Source organism: Balearica regulorum, chromosome Z (genome assembly GCF_011004875.1).
Source record: "Balearica regulorum gibbericeps isolate bBalReg1 chromosome Z, bBalReg1.pri, whole genome shotgun sequence".
NCBI lineage: Eukaryota > Metazoa > Chordata > Aves > Gruiformes > Gruidae > Balearica > Balearica regulorum.
The window spans coordinates 79483176-79508983 of NC_046220.1; positions in this window are offsets into that span (position 1 = coordinate 79483176).

Consider the following 25808-nt stretch of genomic DNA (forward strand, 5'->3'; position numbering starts at 1 on the left):
TTCCCCAAGGACAGTTCTCAGGCAGCTAAGGCTCCAGCACTGAGTGAGCTTCCCAGACAGAATCACATCTCTCCTAAGGTATGTTATTTTCATTTCCCATCCCACTCTGCAGCGGTCCAGCCTCCATTTCCTGCTAACATGTGACAGTGTAGTGCTTTTGAATGAAAAGGAGGGTAAACGAAGGGCAGATTATGCAACCTCAAGTCCCCTTTCTTATGTTCTTCCCACCAAACATATATTGATATGCTGTCTGCATAATCTATCCTCCAGAAACAAGATGCGTGCATATGTGTGTTTGCAGAAAGCAGTGTGATAGGGTTAGGTAGTTCATTCAGCTAAGACGTCACATGTATCTTCATCAAGAGGTACCTTGAAGAAGATCTACTGTTCACCACAGAGCTTAATGGTTCTCAAAGGGACAACTACACTTTGATGCAAGTTTCATCCCAGGACTCCTGCCCCATGCACACACTACTTTGTTTCAACATTTCAGTGAAGAGTGAAGAATCTAGCTCTGCTGTCTAGGCAAAAAACCAAACCAAACCAAACCAAACCACCCCCAAAAAACCCAAACAAAAATACTTAAACCAAACGAAAACCCACACAAACAAAAGAGTGAGGTCAGTTTGCTTTATAGTCCAGCTTCCAGAGACAGTAAAAACATGAGCTAGTCCACTCCAGCTGGCCAGGGACCAGGGCTCACTCCCTGACATAGGTCACTAAGTCAGTAAAAGAATATTCTTTATCTCCTTCTCTGTTTGTCTTGTTCAAGGCCATGAGTTTGTTGCCTGTATCAATCTACTGCCTTTCTCACCTACCTGCTTTGCTTGCAGTTAAAGTTCCATATTCTGTTTTCCCACATAAAAGACAGCTCCTGACATGAATAGCAAATATTCTTCTATAGTGGGATGATGTATTATAGGTATATATTATAGAATTCTACAGTATAATATATTATTTCTGGAATACTATTAATATCTTTAAACCTGAACTGTAGCTAGACTGTCAGTGGCCCAAACACAGCAGAATGTCTGAATATCCAGCCTCCCATATTAATGTCCCTTAATCCTCCTTTTTTTTTTTTTTTTTTTTTTTTACCACTCTCAAGAAAGCCTCTTAATAAGATAGGGATTGTGTGGGGCTAGAAAACCTAATTTGTAATTGAAAAGATCTTGATGTATCCACAGTACAGAATGGAAGAAAATATCAAGGGTCTTGTCAGGCATCCCACCTGGAATCCTGCCACCTCTGATGCCTTGGAAACACATCAGGAATTCTGCTGATTATGTGCAGAGTTATGGAGACTGCCTATTCCTCTCTTTTGTTGCTCTCATTGCCTGAAAAGGAGAACCTATTGTCTTATCTTATTAGGCAAGCCCTTAGTTTGGAAAGACTCAAGACTAAACATAAGTTGGCTGATGATACAAAAAAATCTCTTGTATTCTTTCCTTATTAGAACCATTTCTTATTTCTATTTTCTCCCCCAAATCACATACACAGTCACAGAAACTACCTGTATCTAGTCTCTTCAAACGTCTCCAGTGTCTTCCTATCAGCATCTATTTCAGAGTCAGATTCCTGATCCATGCTTTCAAATCTGTATTGTCAATGCATTGCCCGATGCAATTTACACTGCAGTTAGAAATATTTTTCTAATTGTAATTAAGGAAAGTTCAGAAGTGATTGGTGACAGGCAACACAGCTTCATTAAGGGCAAATCATGCCTGACAAATTTGATGGCCTTCTATGACGGGGTTACAGCATTGGCGGACAAGGGAAGGGGAACTGACGTCATCTACCTGGACTTGTGCAAGGCATTTGACACCGTCCCACATTACATCCTGGTCTCTAAATTGGAGAGACATGGATTCGATGGATGGACCACTCGGTGGATAAGGAATTGGCTGTATGGTCGCACTCAAAGAGTTGTGGTCAACGGCTCAATGTCCAAGTAGAGAACAGTGATGAGTGGCGTTCCTCAGGGGTCAGTACTGGGACCAGTGCTGTTCAACATCTTTGTCAGCAACATGGACAGCGGGATCAAGTGCACCCTCAGCAAGTTTGCCCATGACATCAAGCTGTGTGGTGGGGTCGACACGCTGGAGGGAAGGGATGCCATCCAGAGGGACCTTGACAGGATGGAGAGGTGGGCCCATGTGAACCTCATGAAGTTCAACAAGGCCAAGTGCAAGGTCCTGCACATGGGTCGGCGCAATCCTAAGCACAAGTACAGGCTGATTGGAGAAGTGATTTGGAGCAGCCCGGAGGAGAAGAACTTGGTGGTATTGATTGATGAGAAGCTCAACGTGAGCCGGCAGTGTGCGCTTGCAGCCCAGAAAGCCAACCGTGTCCTGGGCTGCATCAAAAGAAGTGTGACCAGTAGGTCGAGGGAGGTGATCCTGCCCCTCTACTCGGCTCTTGTGAGACCCCACCTGGAGTACTGCGTCCAGCTCTGGGGGCCCCAGTACAGGAGAGACATGGAGCTGTTGGAGTGACTCCAGAGGAGGCCACAAAGCTGATCAGAGGGCTGGAGCACCTCTCCTGTGAGGACAGGCTGAAAGAGTTGGGGTTGTTCAGCCTGGAGAAGAGAAGGCTCTAGGGAGATCTAATTGCAGATTTCAAGTTTCTGAAGGGGCCTCCAGGAAAGCTGGAGAGGGACTGTGTATCAGGGAGTGTAGTGACAGGATGAGGGGTAATGGGCTTAAGCTGAAGGAGGGTTGATTTAGATTAGATGTTAGAAAGAAATTCTTTACTGTTGGAGTGGTGAGGCCCTGGCACAGGTTGCCCAGAGAAGCTGTGGATGCCCTCTCCCTGGAAGTGTTGAAGGCCAGGTTGGATGGGGCTTTGGGCAACGTGGTCTAGTGGAGGGTGTCCCTGCCCATGGCAGGGGGGTTGGAATTAGATGATCTTTAAGGTCCCTTCCAGCCCAAACCATTCTGTGATTCTATGATTCTATGGCATATTTCACCAATCCCATCACATGTTGTGCCTCCCAGCAAAACCAGAATGGGAGCTGGTCATACAATGAGGCTTGATCACAGGGCAGAGGGGTCAGAACCTCCCAGAATGTTCTCTTCGCTACATTTTACCTTATAATTCCTAAAATAGTACTGGTGCACAAAATAGAGTTTTGTCTCTCCCCATCTCCCTTTCAGTATCTATTTAATGGACTGTAATGCAATCTGTAATTTCCTAGCAGGACAGAAAAGAAACTTCACCATAAATGAGGAGTGATTTCTGAGATCAAAGATTCACTACACCATGATCCTCCAGAGCAGGATCCTCTCTCTAAAAGAGTGCAGTAGAAGACATTTAGAGAAATAATAAGAGAGACAAAACAGCTATACAGTGATTTCTCATTGATACATTCCCCCAGCTGCTAGCAGCTTATGGTGTTAACATTTCCTCAACTGAAACAAACATCCATTGCACAGTATTTAATAGCCTCCCATGGAACAGCTCTTTTTGGATTTATCCATTAATTAATCCATTTTTTAATCCATTTGGAGTCTCAAAAATATCCTGTGGTGATGAGAAACAGTTTTTTTGTGTTGCATGAAAATGACCTTAATTTGTTTCAATTTTTTTGTCCAAGAATCTCTTGGATACCCCTTGATTTCTGTATTTTAAGGACTAGTGATGTAGTGCTCCCTTTCTCTCTTCCATTCTGTACATGACTCTACAGACCTTTGTGAGATCACCTGACACGATCATCATTTCCCAAGCTTCAGAGTTTGACTATTGAGTCTTTTCCTGTACAATACCCATCTGCAAACACAGATCATTTTGTCACCTTTTCCTGCATCTCTTTTCTGACTCTGGTATACCACCTTTTTAGAAGCTGTGACAACTGCAAGCAATATTCAAAATATGGCAGTACCTCACACTTCTTCCAAAACTGCTGCTTTACACTTCTGTTTCCCCAGTTTCACATAGGAGCTCCTAAATTCATGGGAACATACTATTACTGAAGACAGTGGCATTTAAAATCCCTCGTTCTCCATCTATGGGCCCAGAGTCTGCTTGGTTTTCATTTGTTCAGGGGACGTTTTGGCTCTATGAGCAGTGGAACAAACCCTCAAGATAAGTAACGGCTGAGGCAGCTGCTTGAGTGGATCCATCATTATCACTCGAATACGCTCTGTGGATAAACAGAGGTCTCCAGTCCCTGGGGCTGTTAATCTGACACCTTTCATGAAGCACTAAAAGAATTCACTTAAAATTAAAAACAATGCACAGCTGTTTCAATGGATAAGTCATGCCATTTGCATGAGGATAATGGATAATCAATATACAATGGTGACACAAATTAAATGTGGATTAAACAGTCATTGTTTCACAGCTATGCTCTGTGTGATTTTTCCAGATATCATGTGATAGTCCTGTATTTTCTATTATTGCTTCCAGAAAAATGCATTTTATTCTTTTGGAAGATGCTGCTTCTTTATCAGCCCCACTGGTACAAAATAAACAAATGAAAGTGCTAATTTCCCCTGCTAATCTACCACATCAGATGTCATCTTTTGAAGAGTGGTAGGGATTATAGAGGGAAAGTATTTCTTCTTCTTGCAGTCCTCAGATATTCTTGACGCAAGAGATTATGGGGATGGGCCACTAATGATAGGGCAGATGAGCTTACCTAATTTTAAAATTCTAAAAGCTATCTTATTTCAGATAGGCTTTCTCTGTAGTTAATAGGGAGATGTAGACAGTTATCCTAAGAATAGGACATAAGGCATACAGGATGAATCATTCCCTGGAGACATCTGTCTCTCTCCACTCAGTGCTGAGGGAGCCAAGACAAACTGCTTAGTTTAGGTGTCCAAATTCTGGGTGGCTATGATTATGTGAAATGAATGTTGCTCCTATTTGCTCTATAAGACTTGTCTAGTAAAATTCAGATTAAAAAAAAATAATCCTGTTTTCAGTTTACCCATACAATGACAATTAAGTATTTTAGCATTGTTAATGTATTTAAACTCGAAACATTTGGCCAACATTAGGAAACACAGTTACTTCCAACATAGAAGAGTAACCTGAGTGATATTTCCAAAGTTACACAGAATTTATTTGAGGTAGAAATTTTGGATTCATGAAATCTTAAGCTTAGATCATTCTTCTCTTTAAACTTCAGTGGAATTTAGGCACTGAAATCCTATACCCTCCTTTGAAAGAATTATATTGTCGTGGCCAAAATTTCACCTAAGCCTCAGTGAGTCGGAACATCTGAAAGAAGCAGCTGAAGGAAAAGTTATGCACTGGGCCAAAGGTGGAATTTAGGCTCTGAATATGGCTCTTAATCATTTCAGATAAGTCAACCAAAATCCATAATTAATAACAAAACGTAATAATGAACTTCTCTCTAACATACATTACTTAACTAACCTTAATTCAAATCACTGACCTAGAAGTATTAAACTCCCTTTCCTATTACTAATCAGATGAGAGAAACATCCAATACTCAGAGAAATTATCTTATCTTTTTTCATTTATTTCACTGAGACAAATTAAGCTCTTTTCAGTCTGTGAGACATTTTTTCACAAGCAGAGCTGATGGCAAAAAAAACCCTCATTTCTTTTTATTTGTGAAAACATTTGTTGAGAGAAAAATAAAGTGGAGTGTGTTGAAAATCAGAATTATTTCAGTCATATTTCTTAAATTCATAGAATCATAGAATCATAGAATGGTTTGGGTTGGAAGGAACCTCAAAGATCATCTAATTCCAACCCCCCTGCCATGGGCAGGGACACCCTCCACTAGACCACGTTGCCCAAAGCCCCATCCAACCTGGCCTTCAACACTTCCAGGGAGAGGGCATCCACAGCTTCTCTGGGCAACCTGTGCCAGGGCCTCACCACTCCAACAGTAAAGAATTTCTTTCTAACATCTAATCTAAATCAACCCTCCTTCAGCTTAAGCCCATTACCCCTCGTCCTGTCACTACACTCCCTGATACACAGTCCCTCTCCAGCTTTCCTGGAGGCCCCTTCAGAAACTTGAAATCTGCAATTAGATCTCCCTAGAGCCTTCTCTTCTCCAGGCTGAACAACCCCAACTCCCTCAGCCTGTCCTCACAGGAGAGGTGCTCCAGCCCTCTGATCAGCTTTGTGGCCTCCTCTGGAGTCACTCCAACAGCTCCATGTCTCTCCTGTACTGGGGCCCCCAGAGCTGGACGCAGTACTCCAGGTGGGGTCTCACAAGAGCCGAGTAGAGGGGCAGGATCACCTCCCTCGACCTGCTGGTCACACTTCTTTTGATGCAGCCCAGGACACGGTTGGCTTTCTGGACTGCAAGCGCACACTGCCGGCTCACGTTGAGCTTCTCATCAATCAATACCACCAAGTCCTTCTCCTCCGGGCTGCTCCAAATCACTTCTCCAGTCAGCCTGTACTTGTGCTTGGGATTGCGCCGACCCATGTGCAGGACCTTGCACTTGGCCTTGTTGAACTTCATGCAGTTTGCACAGGCTCACATCTCCATCCTGTCAAGGTCCCTCTGGATGGAATAGTTCTTTTTTTTTTTTTTTTTTCATCTATTTCACAAAATTCTTTATTTCCCCAGGGCTCAGTACTGAGTCCAGTTCTCTTTAATATCTTTATCAATGATCTGGACAAGGGGATTGAGTGCACCCTCAGTAAGTTTGCAGATGACACCAAGTTGGGAGGGACTGCCAATCTGCTTAAGGGTGGGAAGGCTCTACAGAGGGATCTGGACAGGCTGGATCGATGGGCCATTGCCCACTGTATGAGGTTCAACAAGGCTCAGTGCTGGGTCCTGCACTTGGGTTACAACAACCCCACACAACGCTCCAGGCTTGAGGAGGAGTGGCTGGAAAGCTGCCCGGCAGAAAAGAACCTGGGAATGTTGCTTGACAGCCACCTGAACGTGAGCCAGCAGTGTGCCCAGGTGGCCAAGAAGGCCAACAGCATCCTGGCTTGTATCAGACCAGTGATCGTCCTCCTGCACTCGGCACTGGTGAGGCTGCATCTCAAGTTCTGTGTTCAGTTTTGGGCCCCTCACTACAAGAAAGACATTGAGGTGCTGCAATGTGTCCAGAGAAGGGCAATGAAGTGGTGAAGGGTCTGGAGCACAAGTCTGATGAGGAGCGTCTGAGGGAATTGGGGTTGTTCAGCCTGGAGAAGAGGAGGCTGAGGGGAGACCTGATCGCTCTCTACGACTACCTGAAAGGAGGGTGTAGCCAGGTGGGTGTTGGTCTCTTCTCCCAAGTAAGAAGTGATAGGACAAGAGGAAACGGCCTCAAGTTGTGCCAGGGGAAGTTTAGATTGGAAGTTAGGAAAAATTTCTTCACTGAAAGGGTTGTCAAGCACTGGAACAGGCTGCCCAGGGAAGTGGTTGAGTCACCATCCCTGGAGGCATTTGAAAGACGTGTAGATGTGGCGCTTAGGGATGTGGTCTGGTAGTGCTAGGTTAATGGTTGGACTTGATGATCTTAAAGGTCTTTTCCAACCTAAATGATTCTATGATTCTGAGATCTTGGAAAAGAAAATATTGGAAACTTCCATTCACTTTCTGTTTAATCTTGCAATTTTTCTTTCAGAATGGATGATTTCCAACAAAGGAAAAGTGAGCAATATATTAGGGTCGTAGGTCCTTCCGTTGAGGGCTTATCCTTCAGCCAGGTTGAAAAGAATTCCACTCATTCCTGCTACACTTGAGTACTTGGATATTAAGATTTGCAATAAAAAGGCAGCCAGAGACTGAGTCAAACCTCAGACAGACTTGATATTAGATTTTAGAAACTATTTAGTTTTTTATTAACACTGCTTTTTCTTAGTGTCAGTAGTGAAATTTTCACTGAGCTCATGGGGAACAGAGGAAGGCCTACACTGTGTACTTCCAAATGGCTCACCAGAAGTCTTTAAAATAAATGCCCTTGCTTGGCTCTGCTGTTTGCCTGTTTGATCTATGCTGTAATGGGAATGGTTTCATCTGCACTGCTACTAGCCATCTGAGCTGTTCGCCATTCCCACAGAATTTTGCTTTCAAGCTGGCTGCAAGCTGACATTGCCTTTTTGTAATATATTTATCTGGGTTTTTGCTGGCAGGGGTGGAGAGAAATGCCAGTTATATAAGTGAGAAAACCTGTTTTACAAGTGAAAATAATGTCTACAATCTGGAAGATTTAAATGAGTCAGACGTTAGGATACACATTTAAACCAAAACCCTGATGATATATTTGAATCCAGCAAATGCTTGCACATGCACGTAATCCTTGGGTAATCAGTAAAGAAATACTCACATGACTTAAGCTATTTACAGGTATGAGACTTTGCATGACTGCTCCCTCAAGTGGGAATATTAAAATTTCTGTAAGTGAAGTAGTAAGCACAGGATCTTACTGAGGGTCACTTACTATCAGCGGCAAGACCAATTGTGTAGTATCTCGTCCACAGAACACACCATCAGTTAAGCAAAACTGCACTGCGATAGATTAGAAGTAGCCAAATAGCAAAGGTTTATGCTAAGCATCAGTCAGAATTTCAGTTGTTTGGAAAAATCACAGTTCAGATCAATGCCCATTTATTAATATATGGCTTAAAAAAAAAAAAAAAAAGAGCAAAGATTTTAATTTTATTTATTTTTAATGATGTCTGGCTGTAACAGCAGCTAATTAGAAATATTTAATGCAAGAAAACATCTGCAAGTTAAAATTGTTTTCAGTTTAAATCTTACAATTTGCCAGTACAGAAATGATATGTTAGGCATGTTACACTCTCTCTCAGTATGATAGCAACTAAAGTGGCTTAAAATTGGATTCATTTATAAAGCTGGACACCATTAATATCACCCCCTGCATGACAGTAATTCATTTCATTCTGGTTTGTCTGCACAGCAGTAGGGGCTCTGGTCCTTGTATTCAGATCACAGTCCTAATTAAGTATTCATTATAGAATACATATTTTTTCATTTAAGACAGAATATCAAACATTCATGCCTGGTATTAAACTTGTTTACCATTGGACTATTGTTTTATTAATAAACACTGCCATACATGTCAGCACTAACTTCAGGGTCAAAAATAAAGCTGGTTTGAAACTCAACCCTCACATACAAATGTCTTGGGACTTCTTAGAAGAAAAGCTGCAACCTTTATGTTCATATCAACCCCTGTGATTTCAGGGGGAGCAATAAAACTTTGCAAGATTCTTTGTTCTACTTTCTGTTTGCACATACCTGAAATTTCATGAGAAAAAGCCAATTAGAGGTTTGTGGTATCACATGAAACTCTATGGCAGATATTTAGATTTAGTTTTATTTCAGTCTTGAGCTCACAAACACAAAGCTACATTTCTAGTTGTCTGGAGAAGAGGAGGCTGAGGGGAGACAGTATCACATTATCGCTCTCTACAACTACCTGAAAGGAGGTTATAGCCAGGTGGGTGTCAGTCAGTAACCAGCTACTCAATTATAGGTTTATAATGTAATTAAAGGTGCTGTTGGATGTCTGAGACATTGTGAGAAGGAATTGCTCTTAGATACCAGAATCTAGCCCCTGGTTTCCTTAATCTACCTTTTGGAATTCCTTGGGAGCTCCTGGAGACAAAACAGGATTTCCTCATATTTCACTCATTCTCTTAAGTTTTGAATGGACTGAGACCTATTGAGGTTAATGTACTTTAGTTTTCAGTGTTGTGTCACCATTTTCTGCATTTTTGGTTTAAAATAAGACTAGAAAGACAATAGAATGCTAAATAACTCTACAATCATCCTTAGGTTTAGAGTATACTGAAGAAAATCTAGACAAAACCCAGTATTTCCATCTTCATAATTTCCACATAGAGAGACTGCCCAAAGTCTCAGAGAAGAAATATGAAGTAATCTTTTATACATATATATATATATATGGAATACTCAGGAATAATGGAATAAATTCATTATTTGAACAAAAACTTTCCAGCTTGACAGCATATTTTTAAAATAGAAAAAAAAATACATTTGGGTTCTTCTCCTTCAGAAACCAAAAACAAAAAACAAAAAACCCCAAAACATCAAAGCCAAAACTATTCTGAATTTTTTGTTTCCTGTGCTTGAAAGAAGTTAAAATAAAGACAAAGTACGAACTTTATAGAGTGTTTGAAACCACTAGAAATAGCAGTATTTTGAAGAAACTAAGGGAAGGGATTTATTAAGTGCTCTTCTGGGAGACGTTTTCTGAGACTCCTAGAAGACCAGCCATGGAAGCATTTTGAGGTCTCTTGCTTGGATTATTTAATTTTTATCTGGAAAATATACCAAAAAAGGATCATAATAGGAGGGAAGACAGAAAAACTAGTACAGTTTTGTCTGGACAAAGTTGTGGTTTTGTTGAAAAAATTATTTAAAAAAAAAACAACTTTTTTTTTTAATAAAAAAATAATCAAAAGAAAAATGTAATATTTTTTTGACATTTTCAGTTTAGTTGAAAGTTGAATTTACCACCTAGATAGGAGTTTTGATGACTGAGCTATTTTCATGATTGCTCCACGACACATTTCAGTCAAGAAGACACACATCAGCACAGATCAACTATTTATATTGTTTATGTTAACCTAGTTCATTTTGGATTAAACAGACTGGGAAGCACAGATGAGCAGTATCGTCAGGCAAAGGGACTTTAATGAATGTCTAGTGGTCAGAAAAGGCGGAGCTGGCCTCTTAATCTGGATAATATGTGCCTACACCTGAACTGCAGTCAGACCCTGTGGGAGACATTGATTTGAATGAGTACAGATATTAATCGTGTAGATACCTCTGACCTAGTTACCTGAAAGTCCCTTTATAGTCAAGTGGATGATTCTTTCCACCCTAAAATAAATATGTAAAACAGACTGTATAAATTGCATCCTGAAAGCTCCTACCACTCTGTGTGAAGTAAAAGAGTTCAGGGTGATGTGTTCAGAGGGAGATGATGCTGTAAATGTCTCCCATGTACAGTTAGGTAAGATGAATCCAAGAAAATGTTACTCAGTTCCCTGGACTGACAACTAGACTGCACATACATATTTACCTCTTTTTAATATAACTTGAATACTGGGGTCAGCTGTAGGTTAACAAAGCTAGAAAGGAAAGAAAATAAAGTAATGGTAATAGAAATGCCTTTATATTACATTGAGTGCAATACACGGAACATGCAGTGTTGTTTGCTATGAAGTCCAGCATAAGGAGGACGCCAATGTACAGCTGAGTCAAAAGTCAAGACACAGAACCACTGTAATAATGATACAACAATGAGGGGATTCAAATGTTCAGTGAGGACACCACAGCTAATGTTTTTTCTCTTCTGTGGGGTGAGATGTTGTCTGTGAATTGGATGAGCTGATGTCTGCCCATATTCAGGATTAGACTACTGAACTCTTTCTCAATGGCAGGGACTTAACTTGTTTTGTTTCTCAGTTTTCTGACGTGTAAAATAGAGTTCTGAATAGTTCTGTGGTTTTCATTAGAGATGTAATTTTCTTTTTTTTTTCTTTTCTTTTTGCTTTTTTTTTTTTTTTTAAATGACTCATTTATTTGAGGTGAAAAAAAAGGAAACTAGAAAAGGACATTTAAAAATTCCAATTGCAGTGTGGTAGAAATTATTCTAAATTGAAGTTAAATCCAGGAAATAATTTTGAACAGCAATCAGGAGAAATTAAAAAGTCAAATATTTTCCTGCTTTTCAAGGCAGAGTCAGAAGACATCATAGACACCAGCTATAAAAATCAGGAAAACAAGGTTTGAACTAGCATTCTATAACAATAATATTTAAATCATACGTGTTTTACTTGGAATTAATTCTTTTTATGACTTAAATGGGATTCAAACTTGTATATCCTTCATCTGAAGGGAAATGCCCATCAGCTGGGGACTGTATATTCTAAAATGGGCTTCTCTCAATGTCAAGATAAATATACAGCTATTGCATATTTATTTTACATTGCTTTAGGTAATATATTTAGAAATATGATATGTCTTTATTGTGATTCTAGAAGAGGAAATATCTGTCCAAAATTTTTAGGACCAAATATTTCTGGATTTTTTATTAACTCCCTTTATGAAAGAAGCAGACAATTTGTCATTTAGTTCACTAGAAATACTGAAAATCTGTAAATGCCTTTTTGGAGTTCTTTGAAGTACTTGGAAAAACAGTAGAGTCTGGGATTTTTTGTCTGGTTGGTTTTGTTTGGGTTTTTTTTAGCCACTATTAATCTATTAGTATTTTTTATTTAGCTCAGCTTGAAACAAATACCTACTTTTTTTGGCTTTTTTAGCCAATCCAATAGAAATAAAACAAACATACATTTTTCCCATATTTTCCCACTATAGTCAGAAGAATTTGCCAGTTTGTGATAATAGGCATAAATGGCCAGGTTATAAGTATATATATTTACACAGAGTTTCATCATTTCCCAGTCTGAATTGAAACAAGGCAATACACTTTCATATTTTTTCCAATGAAATGTTCAGGGGAGGAGAACAGTTCAGCTGTTGTTGGGCTGAAATGTTTCAGTTTGTTTTGATATATGTTATATCCTAATCTGTCATACATAAAATATTCAAAACAAAACACTTGAAAAATGAAAAAGAAAAAATATTTTTGAAATTTTCAAAACATGATGTTCCAAATCTATTAAAATTTAGGGATTAATTCCACTTTTTTAGTCTAAATAAAAAACCAAAAAAACCCACAACAAAACAAGTGTAATTTTGAGAAGTATTTAGTCCTTGTCTTAAGTGCATGCTCTGGCAGAAAACCATTCCATCAGCAGAAGTCAGTATAAATATCTTCTACCTAGTGTTGTTCAGAAAGCATTTCTCAGTAGTATTACTAGTCATGGCAAAAGCAAGGCATATTCTTTATTATCTACTCTCTGCAGACAAGGCACATACAGTACAGTCTTGTGACATTTTCAGAAGCAGCTGCCCATGATCCAGGCAAGAATTGGATGGAGAATGGATTGACCTTCTAGAAAACACTCATTGGTTTGGGGTTTTTTTTAATACATATAATCAGGTACAAACCCCACAGGCTGTAGTAAAAGATGACCAGAAAGAAAAAGTTGTTTGACATCAACAGTTACAAATGCCTAAATTCTTCATGAGGTCTGTAGAAAACAGTGAAAAAGAAAAAAAAAAGTACAAATTTGCAATAAAAATGTATCTTTCAGATCAATGTTCCTCAGACAAGATGTTTTGGTACCCTGGTTCTTCCTGAGACTCTCTTGCATGTGGACCTCAGTTTACAGCTCACTTCTGATTGTTGAGATCTGAGCTTCTTGGACCAGAAGAGTTCTTTCAAACGATGATGACTACATGCTTCAAGCTCCCTTCTGATTGGAATAACAACCAGTGGGAACATTGCTTTCTCCAGTCTGCTTTTCATGTCTCTCCTAGCTATCCAGGTCTTTGTGGCGATGTGCTGCAATCTCACTACACTGTGCTAGACCTGGTTAATGCTCAAGCACAGAATGTGCCATAGAGATCCCCTGTGATAGTAGAAGCCCTCCTGTTTAATGGCAGCAAAATTTTTTATTTTTCTTTTTTGTTCATCTGTGCCTTTAAACATGGGAGTGAGAAGGAAATTTTCCAGGGTATTCATTTATAACAGGCAGAATGAGCTAGAAAAATGTCCTAGTTATTGCAAACCTGTGAGAAAAGGATATGGTTTGAATATGACTGAATAAAAATGAGGGCACACAAACTCAGTGAAGAGAAGAGATGTTACAGTGCTTAGCAATAATGGTTACAGTCTCATTTTCTGACAAACTGGTATAGAATATAATCACAATGTGAGCTCCATAATTAAAGCAAAGATAGCAGTGACATTTTTATTGTATATTTCAACTGCTGAATAAGTTCCTTTTTTTTAAAAAGAAAAAAAAAAAAAAAACCACCCTCATACAGAAACTATTCATTTTTGCAGGCAAGAACAACCCAGCTAGTGGAACTCTTAATTGCATGCAGCTCTGTGCCAAGAAAAACTCCAATCCAGTGAGTCTGTTTTGTTAAGTAGCAATGGTGAAACTCAGAGGTTTGATTTTGAAGTGTGAATGTTTAGCTACAAAAAAAAATCCTTCAAAATGCATTCAGAAAAACAGACTCTGTCCCTTCTTCTGAATGGGATTTGCATTGGTTCAATTTTTAAACAAAATATGTTGTGTTTTACTATCTTGCAGAAACAAAATTAAATATCAAATTTTTATAATGGTGGAATCATAAAAGGAAAAGGAATATGGAGACATCATTTAAACAGAAGTCAAAGTGAGAATATCTAAAACTCAACTATCTGCTTTTAGAAGCAGAAAGGTTCTTTGACCATTCTACTCATTTATTGCACTGCTTGCCTTTCTAAATATTGAATTTAATCTCCTGCTCTGTCATTACTTCTTATCCTGCCTTCAGTAGACCTGAAAAATACTTAGTTTGTTCCTTTCTGCAGGAATATATTTTGTAAACTTGAAGACTTTCAATATATTTTACGTGTTTCATTTCTGGACTAACAACCATAGTTCTTTTACTTGCTTTTCTCAGCCCACCTTATCTAGATGAGTATTAGTACAGCTTTCTCTTCTGGAGTCTTTATATCCAGGGGGGAAAAAAAACAAACAAACAAAAAAAAAATTGGTTCTCTGCATAAAAACATCTTTCCTTTAAGATAACACTCTCCCTCCACACCCACACCCATCAAAAAAAAAAAAAACAAACAAAAAGAAGGGCGATCAATACGAAGCATTAAATACTTCTGAAAGATACAACTTCCTGCCAGGTATCTCAGATGAGGCATTTCACTTAGGAGGGAATGAAGAAGCACAATCAAAGATAGATTAAATGGCCTGTATGACATTATATGGAAAAGATGTAGCAGAAGTGGAGAAAAGAAGCCTGGGCTTCTAAATATCAAGCTCTCATAACAATGATTCATGTAAAGTTTTCATTGACTGGTCACACATAGCTGAAACTTGATGAAGAGATCTCCAGGTTTTCTAAGCTCTAGTGGATTGGAAACATCTTGAAAATACCTAAGATACCTTTTTTTCTGATATAGTCTGGCCTTTTTTTACTGTCTTTCTGAAATCAGAAATCACCTACAAGTTAAAAAGTACAATGCATACAAATCAAGGTTGAGATTGTGAGTTGAACTGAGAGTGAAGATAAATTAACTATGTTGCCAAAAAGTTTAACAAAATTTTTGAGCCTCCAAAATAACAAGTTTTTCTGTAGGAGATTTTTCTGTTTGTTTCTAATATTTCAGCCAGTTTGTATTTTATCTAAACTGTTTTTTCCTTTCTTAAAACCCCTTGAGAAAATTCCCAATAAAAGAATAAATCTGTCACATGAATTGATTTACTGCACAGCAAGATCATGCTTTTAAAGATGTCTCTATTATAGAAAAATTAATTTCTCAAGCTACTTAACACAGTTCTAGTAAAAGCCTCCCACCCCAGGGAGTGCAATGAGCAACGGTACCTGTGCAGGCACAGTAGGAAGTTTATCAATCTGTGCATTGTTCACTTTTTGCAGGGAACATCTTTAGGTTGCAGAATGGAAAACATAGATGCAAACTTCTCAGAACTGTCCCACCTACTTTTTTTTTCTCTGTTCCTATTGCCCAAACAGGAAGCTTTTTAGTAAATAGATATTCTGGCCTATTCTATGACTCAGAGTACAAGGGTAAGTTGACACTATGGCTGAATTATATGTTCCAAGCACTATATGGCTTTATTATATATATATATATAAAATATCCAAAACTAGCTTTTTTTTGTCTTCTTCACCAGGCTTTCTGTGTCAGATGATCCCACAGGATAAAAAGTGTCACAGATTCATAGAATCATTGGTTGGAGAGAAACTGTGGAGGTCATCTAGTCTACAATTCAAGGCAGGATCTACTAGTCATCACTTGGTCATAGCAGATGGGGCTATGAATAGCCATGTCTGAAAAGTTTCCAAGGGTGGAGACTTCAGAGTATCCCTGGGTGACATGTTCCAGTACTGCACCTCTGGTCTGATGAGAAAGTTTTTTTCCCAATGCCCAGTCTGAACACCCCAAAGCACAAGTCACAGAATCACAGAATCACAGAATGGTAGAGGTTGGAAGGGACCTCTGGAGATCATCTAGTCCAACCCCCCTGCTAAAGCAGGATCACCTGGAGCAGGATGTACAAGACCGCATCCAGGTGGGTTTTGAATATCTCCGGAGAAAGAGACTCTACAACTTCTCTGGGCAGCCTGTCCCAGGGCTCTGCCATTCTCAAAGTGAAGAAGCTTTTCCTCATGTTCAGATGGAACTTCCCGTGTTCCAGTTTGTGCCTGTTGTCCCTTGTCCTGTCACAGGGCACCACTGAAAAGAGTCTGGCCCCATCCTCTTGACACCCACCCTTTAGATATTTATAAGCATTGATCAGATCCCCTCTCAGTCTTCTCCAGGCTAAACAGACTGTGGTGGGTTGACCCTGGCTGAGGGCCAGGTGCCCACCAGAGCCGCTCTATCACTCCCCTCTTTCATTAGACAGGGGAGAAAAGGTACAATGAAAGGAAACTTACAGGTCGAGATAAGGACAGGGAGAGATCATTCTCTAATTATCATCACAAGCAAAACAGACCGAGCTTAGAGAGGAAATTCATCTAATTTATTACCAAGCAAAACAGAGTAGAGCAATGAGAAATAAAACCAAATCTTAAAACACCTCCCCCCACCCCTCCCATCTTCCCGGGGTTAACTTCACTCCCGGCTTCAACCTCCGCCCCCCCTCAGCAGCACAGGGGGACGGGGAGTGGGGGTTACGGTCAGTTCATCACGCGGTGTTTCTGCCGCTTCTTCATCCTCAGGGGGAGGACTCCTCTCATCGTTCCCCTGCTCCAGCGTGGGGTCCCTCTCACGGGAGACAGTCCTTCACGGCCTTCTCCAACGTGAGTCTCCTCCACGGGGTGCAGACCTTCAGGAGCAAACTGCTCCAGCGTGGGTCCCCCACGGGGTCACAAGTCCTGCCAGCAAACCTGCTCTGGCATGGGCTCCTCTCTCCATGGGGCCACAGGTCCTGCCAGGAGCCTGCTCCAGCACGGGCTTCCCACGGGGTCACAGCCTCCTTCAGGTGCCTCCACCTGCTCCAGCGTGGGGTCCTCCATGGGCTGCAGGTGGAATCGCTACACCCCCTCATCCTTCCTCCATGGGCTGCAGGGGGACAGCCTGCCTCACCATGGTCTTCACCACGGGCTGCAGGGGGATCTCTGCTCTGGTGCCTGGAGCACCTCCTGCCCCTCCTTCTGCACTGACCTTGGTGTCTGCAGATGTTCTTACATCTTCTCACTCCTCTCTCTGGCTGCAAAAGCTCTCTCTAACTGTTTTTCTCTTTCTTAAACATGTTATCACAGAGGCGCTGATTGGCTTGGCCTTGGCCAGCAGCGGGTCCATCTTGGAGCCGGCTGGCATTGGCTCTATCAGACACAGGGGAAGCTTCTAGCAGCTTCTCACAGAAGCAACCCCTGTAGCCTCCCCGCTACCAAAACTTGCCACGCAAAACCAACACACAGACCCAGGTCTCTCAGCCTTCCCTCATATGAGAGATGCTCCAATCCCCTCATCACCTCTGTACCCCTCTGCTGGACTCTGTCTTGAACTCGGGTGCCCAGAACTGGACACAGCACTCCAGATGTGGCCTCACCAGGGTCAGAGTAGAGGGGGAGGAGAACCTCCCTCGACCTGCTGGCCACGCTCTTCTTAATGCACCCCAGGAGACCATTGGCCTTCGTGGCCATGAGGGCACATTGCTGGCTCATGGATAACTTGGTGTTCACCAGGACTCCCAGGTCCTTCTCTGCAGAGCTGCTTCCCAGCAGGTCAACCCCTAACCTGTTATGGTGATTGGGGTTATTCCTCTCCAGGTGCAGGACCCTTGCCCTTATTGAATTTCATATGGTTCCTCTCCGCACAAATCTCTGGCCTGTTCAGGTCTCACTGAACGGCAGCACAGCCTTCTGGTGTGTTGGTCACCCCTCCCAGTTTTGTATCATCAGCAAACTTGCTGAGGGTACGCTCTGTCCCCTCATCCAGGCCATTGTTGAATAAGACGGGACCCAGTACTGACCCTTGGGCACACTGCTAGCTACAGGCCCCCAGCTAGACTGCATGGCTTATCACAACCTTCTGAGCCCTGACGTTCAGCCAGTTCTCCACCCACTTCCCTGTTCACTCATCTAACCCACACTTCCTAAGCTTGCTTGTGAGGGTGTTATGGGAGACAATGTCAAAAACCTTGCTGAAGCAGAGGTAAACTTCATCTACTGCTCTCTCCTCATCTACCCACCAGTCATGCCATAATAGAAGGCTATCCTTTGGCATATCACCTGGTGGAAAAAGTTTGACATTTTTGTCCTTATTACTGCCCATCAAAGAGTTGTAGAGTGCAGTTAGGTCCTCTTACTTGCGTCTTCACCGGAAAAGTTGTGAAATGGGACAATAAATCTTAATTCAGTACAAATAACTTTTTTTTTTTTTTTTTTTAAAAAAAAGGTTAAATCATCTGTCGTGCAAAGAATTATATCACAACTATCAGAAAGTCAGATCAATTACAATGATCTTCATGGAGTCATGCTGACTCCTATTGACCCTTTTATATTTTCTATCTGAGTAGACTGTCTCTTTTCCTCAAAGATGCAACCAGAAACCTCAGGAGATCAAACCTCCTTCAGGACCTTTTCTAGTTGAGATGAAACCAGCTTAAATACTAACCATGGCAACTTCATAAAATATTTTTGTCAGTGTACTGCTTTTTTGTACAATTTAGCTTGTAATTAAGATTTGGTCAGCTCAGGACCTATCACTTTCTTGTTCCACAGTCCAACTTAGCTGATTTTTTTTTTTTTTAAGATCAGTGAACACTTGTGTTGAAAAGATCCTGGGTTGTTCAGTAATGGGTTTCAGTAACAGGAAATTCTGTAGTCCATGTTTGTGCACTCAGGACCTAGAGGGAACTGACTGGCCTTAAATTCTGTGAAATGTTTAAATCATAATTATCACATTGGTAGGCAAGGGCATCCACATTGCCACTGATCAGATCCCACCCACTTCTCATAGCTGTACCACAGATTAATCAGAACAATTTTTCCACAGATATTAGCAGTCAGAAGAGATCTATTGTTGTTGGTTAGTGAGAACCTTATCTCCAGAATGTCAACAACATGCTTTGTATAATGATTTTAAAATACGGTCATTGCCTTTTTGCTGTATGTTAATCCTTATAAAATTAATAAAGTATGTTTCCACTGCTGTTAAATTAGCAGTGCAGTTTGCCTAATAAAATATGTTTTGCTGTCTTGATTTTATGGCCAAAGTAATAAACTACAGTTTTCAAAAGCAGCTTGATACGGTACAGGAAAAAACCTTTACAAGTTTCTACTTAGATTTTAGTAAAAAAAAAAAAAAAGGTACAGATTATTTTTAGATTAAAGACCATATGTTAAACAATAGACATTTTGAAAAACACTGTTTTTCATAATTGTATTCAGGTGCTATTTTCAGATTCTGAGCTACAAATGCAAGATATTCACTTGTCAGTTATGGGTGGGAAGAAAGAATATAGATATACATAATGTGCCAAAACCACCCCAAAACCAGAGAGCTGTTAATCTGCTGTGATTTATTAAATACTTGATCAGTTCTTATATGTCCTCCTCTCCCCACTCCTGAAAAAGAACAGGAGAACATTTCCTCTTGTTTATGATTTCTGTTGCTATTTTCCACTTGTGCATCTAACTTTTCCAGACAAAATGTTATAAGCCAAAAAAAGAAGAGGAAAAAAATAAGCTATCTTATTCTTTTTCACAACAACAACAAAAAAAGGCAAAACCAAAAGTCAAATTTTTTGCAAAACTAAGATCTCTTATAAAAAGAATCACAAAGAACAAATCTGTATCTACCTGAGAGACTAAGACTGTTCTTAAGTAAGTGAATAGAAAAACTAAATAATTCAAAGGAAATGGTGGCTAAATCTTGACAAATTCTGAGCTTAGTCTTGATTGAGACTAAATAGCTCAATAGCTCTAAACTTTCACAGCTACATTCTCAGTTAGTCTCCTGAAAGACTATTTAAGAACATGAATGAAACATTTTAATTTTTGGTGGTGTAAACACAAGGAGCTTTCAGGTGCTGAATCAGAAAATACCAGGGTAGACCTAACTTTAGGTATCTACAAGTTAGGGACATTCTCTAAGGTCACAGTCTTGTGTCTTTTTCTGGTCAATGGAGAGAAACAGCCCTCTGTGGAGTATTTCATCACCTTCAAAGATAGATGCTTATGGTACATAATATAAATGATGTTCTTCAGCACATCACCCTCAACTGCCTGCTGATTTCTTAGACAACTAACTTGGTTTGGCTTGGAGACAATTAACTTGGAGATGCTTAAGGTTAGGCAAAAAATATATACCCTCTTTAATGTTTTTAAAATAAGCATGTCGTTAAATCTCTTTGTGATCTCCTAGGGAATTTAAGTGTAGTTCTGTGGAATTCTTTATTAATTCTGCTGCAGTTAATCAAGTTCTTAAGCTAGTTTTGTGAAAGTATCTGATGGTTTTGTGCTTGTTTGCTTGATTTTTTTTAGGTAACCATATTTCTGCCAATGAATTGGAACATTTTGATCTTTCTCCAAATTTTCTTTGAAAAATCGGATCATCATCGCAAAATTGGTGCAGAAATCTTGCAAGACCCTGAGAAAAGAAGTTTTTCTTAGCTTGTAAGAGGTTTATATTGTATTATTTTTTTCCTAGACTTATGACAGATGGGATCATCTGCCGAAACGAAAAGTTGTGTGGTAAAGAGAAATAAGTTTAAAATGAGAACATTCTGTTCAGGCTGAAAACGGACAGCATAACAACAATCTATGCAATCTTTTTTGACTGCTCATTCACCTCTATACCTTATTCCTCATTCAGAATTTTGTGCAGATGAAAAATGAAATTTATCTTGAATTGGTTTGGTGATTTAAGATGCTTTCCTTAAGATAGGAGCCTGGTTGCAGACTGGCTTTTCCCAGGCTTCACAGCTTAGAAGCAACCTTTTACATGGTGATAAAATCAAAAGTGTTCCCTGACCACCAGAATATAGAGTACCTTGTAATGATTTCTAAATTTCTAAAACAGCTTAAATAGCCTTGTCCTTCATCAGAAAACCCTTTGACCTATTATACTGGATTTCTCTGAAATATCGAAGATATGAGGGCACAACTTTTTAGAAAAAAGCAAGGTTTTAAGCTTAGTTTAACAATGCACTGTACATACTTTTTAATCATTAGATTATTAGATAGAATAGAATCAAAATTTTCTCCATATCTTGCAAGTCTTTAATGTGGTCTAGGTGATAAACTAGATTTTTGAGAGTCTGGGCAGCACAAAAGCAAACATTTAGCTCCATAATAGATACCAGTTGTCGAAGGAAAAGACAAATTTTTAGGCTAATGCAAGAGATTAAGGGACCTATGTTCTTCAAGCATGACTGTGTTGTTTAAAAATAATAGTATTTAAAGAAATTTTATCCAGGTTAACAATATAATTCTAAATTCCATTTTTAATCCTATAAGACTTAAATCTCTTTACAATACTGAGGACAAGACAATTATGGTAATGTTAATAAGGTTTATGAATATTGTTTCTTCAGGTAAGGGATCCATGGAGTGCTGAGATATATACAAACCAGCTGTCTATATTAGAAATTCTGTAAAAGTAGGAAATTACAGTTCCATCAGGGTGGACTTTGCAAATAGCTTTTCAGTGGTGTTAAATCTGGTACCAAATGACATCAAAATTGCACCAATATGAACATGAACCAACAGCACTTCCCTTCAGAAACACCTCTGTTTCAGGTAAGGTTACATAATACTACATGCAAGATGGGTGTATGATGAAGGTATTGAATTAAATATCAGGAAACAAGATCATTAAAACACCAGCTACTACCTGAATTATGTGTTTGAATTACTTGTTTTTTGTCAGTAAAGCAGAGGTAAAAGATTAGGTCTTTTTCCACAGATGGAGGTCCGTTTTCAGAAGGAATATTCAAAAGAAGGCTGTATTGCCCCTCAACCCAGACCCTGAGGAGGGAAGAAAAAGTATTTTGACAAGATTTTGACAAGAACAGTGTCAGTTTACAGAAAGACCTTGCAAGTATCTTTTACTGTCTCTTTCCTTTATGGGTTTTATTTCCAATTTTGTAAAGAGATATCTTACCCTGACCCTTGCTGAAGTAAACTGGACTTACTATTCTTACTAAATCTTTTAAGTAATAAAAAGTGATCTCAAATTTATCTGAAAAAAACATTGAGAACTCCTTTTCTAAGGGATCAGTGAACTGTGAAATTCGTTATAAAAGTGCGTTTTGATACATTTGTGTCCTTTTGTATGTGTTGCCAAAGTGTTATTTGAAAAGAATCAGGAAGCGAGAAGAAAATTAGGACCTGATAGTAGTTACATATATTATAACCACTAACAGGACTTTTAAAGATCTATATTGCTGGTTTTGGTTCTGTGTAGAAAAGTTAAGCTGACATTTGTTTTATGTTGTCCCTTTGAAACTTAGATCCATCAAGAAGATTTTCATTGATTCCATTTTCTTTGCACTTTACCACCATCAGCTGTATTGATAGAACAGCTGTGTATAGCTCCAAATAACTCCTGCAATAAAGTAAAAGAAGAAATACATTTTGCTTCATCTAAAGCTTTTCTCCCCAGTTATGTTTCTCAAAAGGTAAACCTAGCTTCTGCAAGGCTATCTTAGTGTCTTTAAGGGGAAATTCCAATTATCAGGCATGGAATGAGCAGTAGCTGGAATAAAGGAAGAGGTATCTTGGTGGGAGAGATAATACACTGCTTCGTTCCTGAATAAAACAGTTCAAACAGTAGAAGATTCATTCCTGCTTGTGAATACAGGCACTGGACTCATTTCATTTAAGTTACTGATTATAATTTCCAAATTTCTTCTGGGTTTTGCCTGCACCTGAGTGTAGTGTGGGAACTGGAGGCACAGAGGGGAGGCTGGAGAGCATGCTGTAGATGTAGCAATTACATTTCCCAGCTTCACAAGAGCAGCTCAGGTCTGGAAGCACTGGTATAGTTATAACACAGATAGAATCTGGACCCAGGTTAATGAAGGCTCTGTGGATTTACTGGTTCGAAGCTCACTATATCATAATATCCACATTGTGTTGTATTTTGATGTATGGACATGCACTACATAAACTCCACTGGATATACAGGCAGTCAGCTGAGATGTTGTGATTTCCATAATGAAGATACAAGAGAAGTAGCTCAGATACTTTCCTGGAAAATTATTTCAATGACATATCAGCAAGGCATAGGTTGCAACATATGTAAACCCCAGCCTTGGGAAAACAGTCAATTTCCTGAGATGTTGTAGGATGTGATTATTACTGGGGGAAGGTTCTTGGCTCTGAATCTAATCTCCTGGGTAGGTTAAATGTTTATGAGGACACCCATTTATGTATTTGGTGATATGGAAATCCTGACTGTGTAATTCTAAGGCTTAATCAGCAGAATGCTAGGAATGTAATACTGGATTTCACCCTGAAGCAATGCCTGAAAACCTTTAAGAACTACCCTCATGTGACTTCAGAAAGGTGTACCTCTGTACTTCCATGGAATAAGTTTTCCTAACTCACAGACACACGTCAGTAGATGTTAAAATAAGTGAACTGAATTTCTGAAGTCTTGAGAATAGTGTAACTTTTACTCAGATTAATGACAGTTCTTGGCCAGCCATTGGTAAATAAGCCATTTAGGATTCTAAGCATGGGTTTAGAAGACTATGTTTAAGCATCCACTAAAACAAGCAATACCCCAAAACTATTAGTCAAAATTCTTTAGATTTCTATTAATTGTTGCCTGTGTCTTTGTGAAGAACTCACAGATACCTCCAAATTTCACAAAATAACACAAATTTCAGAACAAAATTTAACATGTCTGACATTTTGTACAGACAATACATTACTAGTTTACTATTCATATGTTCATTCCTTTTTTAATGATAAGGGTTCAGTTGTCAAATTAATGAACAATATTTCACCACATAACTTAGATGAATGCTACACAATATGAATAGCAAATCATTTAAGTGAACTGTTCATATGCAAAGCCTAAATGAAAAAAAAAAAATCCATCTAATTATTCATTGTAATAATTATAAGACTGACTTGGATGCATGATTGATTTGTCACTTGTTCACACACACAAAATCTTTAAATCATAATACAGACATTCAAGTACTCAGATTCTGTATGACTATATAGATTAAATACAGAGATGAATAAGGAGAATATGAAAAATCATCAAAATGTTATCTGTCAAATACTTCAACAAACTCTATTGCTTTCTCAGTGTCATTTATGAATAAAGACAATTTGAACCACCTATTCCTCTCAAAATGTTCTAGTTGGTGTGATTGTGAAGGAACGTCTAGAAAAGAACAGAAACAGATATGTTTCAGCTACACTGCCAAACATATTTTCTTTTCCTCAAGGAAATGCAATAACAGGTATCACATTTAGCATGAAAGTGACCATGCTAATGAGATGATGTCATGTTTGTTATAAGATCATTATTCCAAGGACTATGTTAATTCATTCAATAAGCCTCCTGTGAACAGTGTGTGGTGGCCGCCCTCTTGGTTGGTACAGCAGTGATTTAACTAGGGACAGCCAAAGCAGGGCACCTGATTTGTTACTTTGTGACCTAGAGTTACACCTGGGGATATAACAAGGCAAATCCTATGTAGGTCACGAGACAGTGGGGTCTGTAACTAGAACTGGATGAACATTTGGTTTATCCACCTAGTAAGGATTTCTATTATTTTGAAAGAGAAATTTACACCAAGCATCAAGAGAAATCAAAACCTAAAAAAGGAAAAGGAAAAAAAAAAAAAAAAAAAGTGTGAAAACAAAAAATCAAGTTGACCGCAACAGTTTTTCTGATAGCTTTTTTTTTTTAAAAAATGGCTTTTTTGCCTGTTTTTATATTTAAAAAAAAGACAAGATAAAGCATACTTACTCCTAAATGAAGGAATATGTTTAAATGAAAATACTGTAGGTTTCATTTTAGAAAATATGTTGAAGTATGTTCTCCTTCAATTTCAGTTCCATTTCCTCTAACATGCACTAGGAAAAAGTCTCAAGAAAGCAAGAAACTGATTTTTTCTGACAAGAATCATAATTCCTAATTAAACAAAATGATTTCTTTAAAAATAACCTGACTAACTGTAAAATGCACTTTCCAGTGAATTACTTATCTAACAAAGATTTGGTGCTGAAAAAATAATTAGATATTTTCTGAATCTCAGTTTGAGTAGAGCAGTCATGCAGGTAATCAATATTTGTTTCTTCTCTCTAATCAATCTGTGTCCTGAGTACTTTAGCAGATATTATAGACAAGGTACTTTTCCCCTTAAAGTCTTCTTAACAGAAGGACGAAGAAATTATGATGAGAAAGTACATGCGGTTGCAGGATATTTTACTCAAATATGATTCACACTTTAGCAATTAAAAAAAACCAACAAACAGGATACTTGCATGCCTATCAGTGTTTGGGATACAACAGAATTACTCTATATTTGAATCAAAGTGAATGAGAATTAAACTGGACTCTTAGTCTTTATATTCAGCTATAAAAATGCCAACCCTACAGAATGTACAGAATGATTTGCTATTACTACTGAATAGTAATTTCTTCCAACACTTATACCATGCATTTCTCCCTAGCTATTGGAGCGGAATTTTATTAAAAAGGGGAAGGAAAAAAAAAAAAAACACAGAACCCCTCTTCACC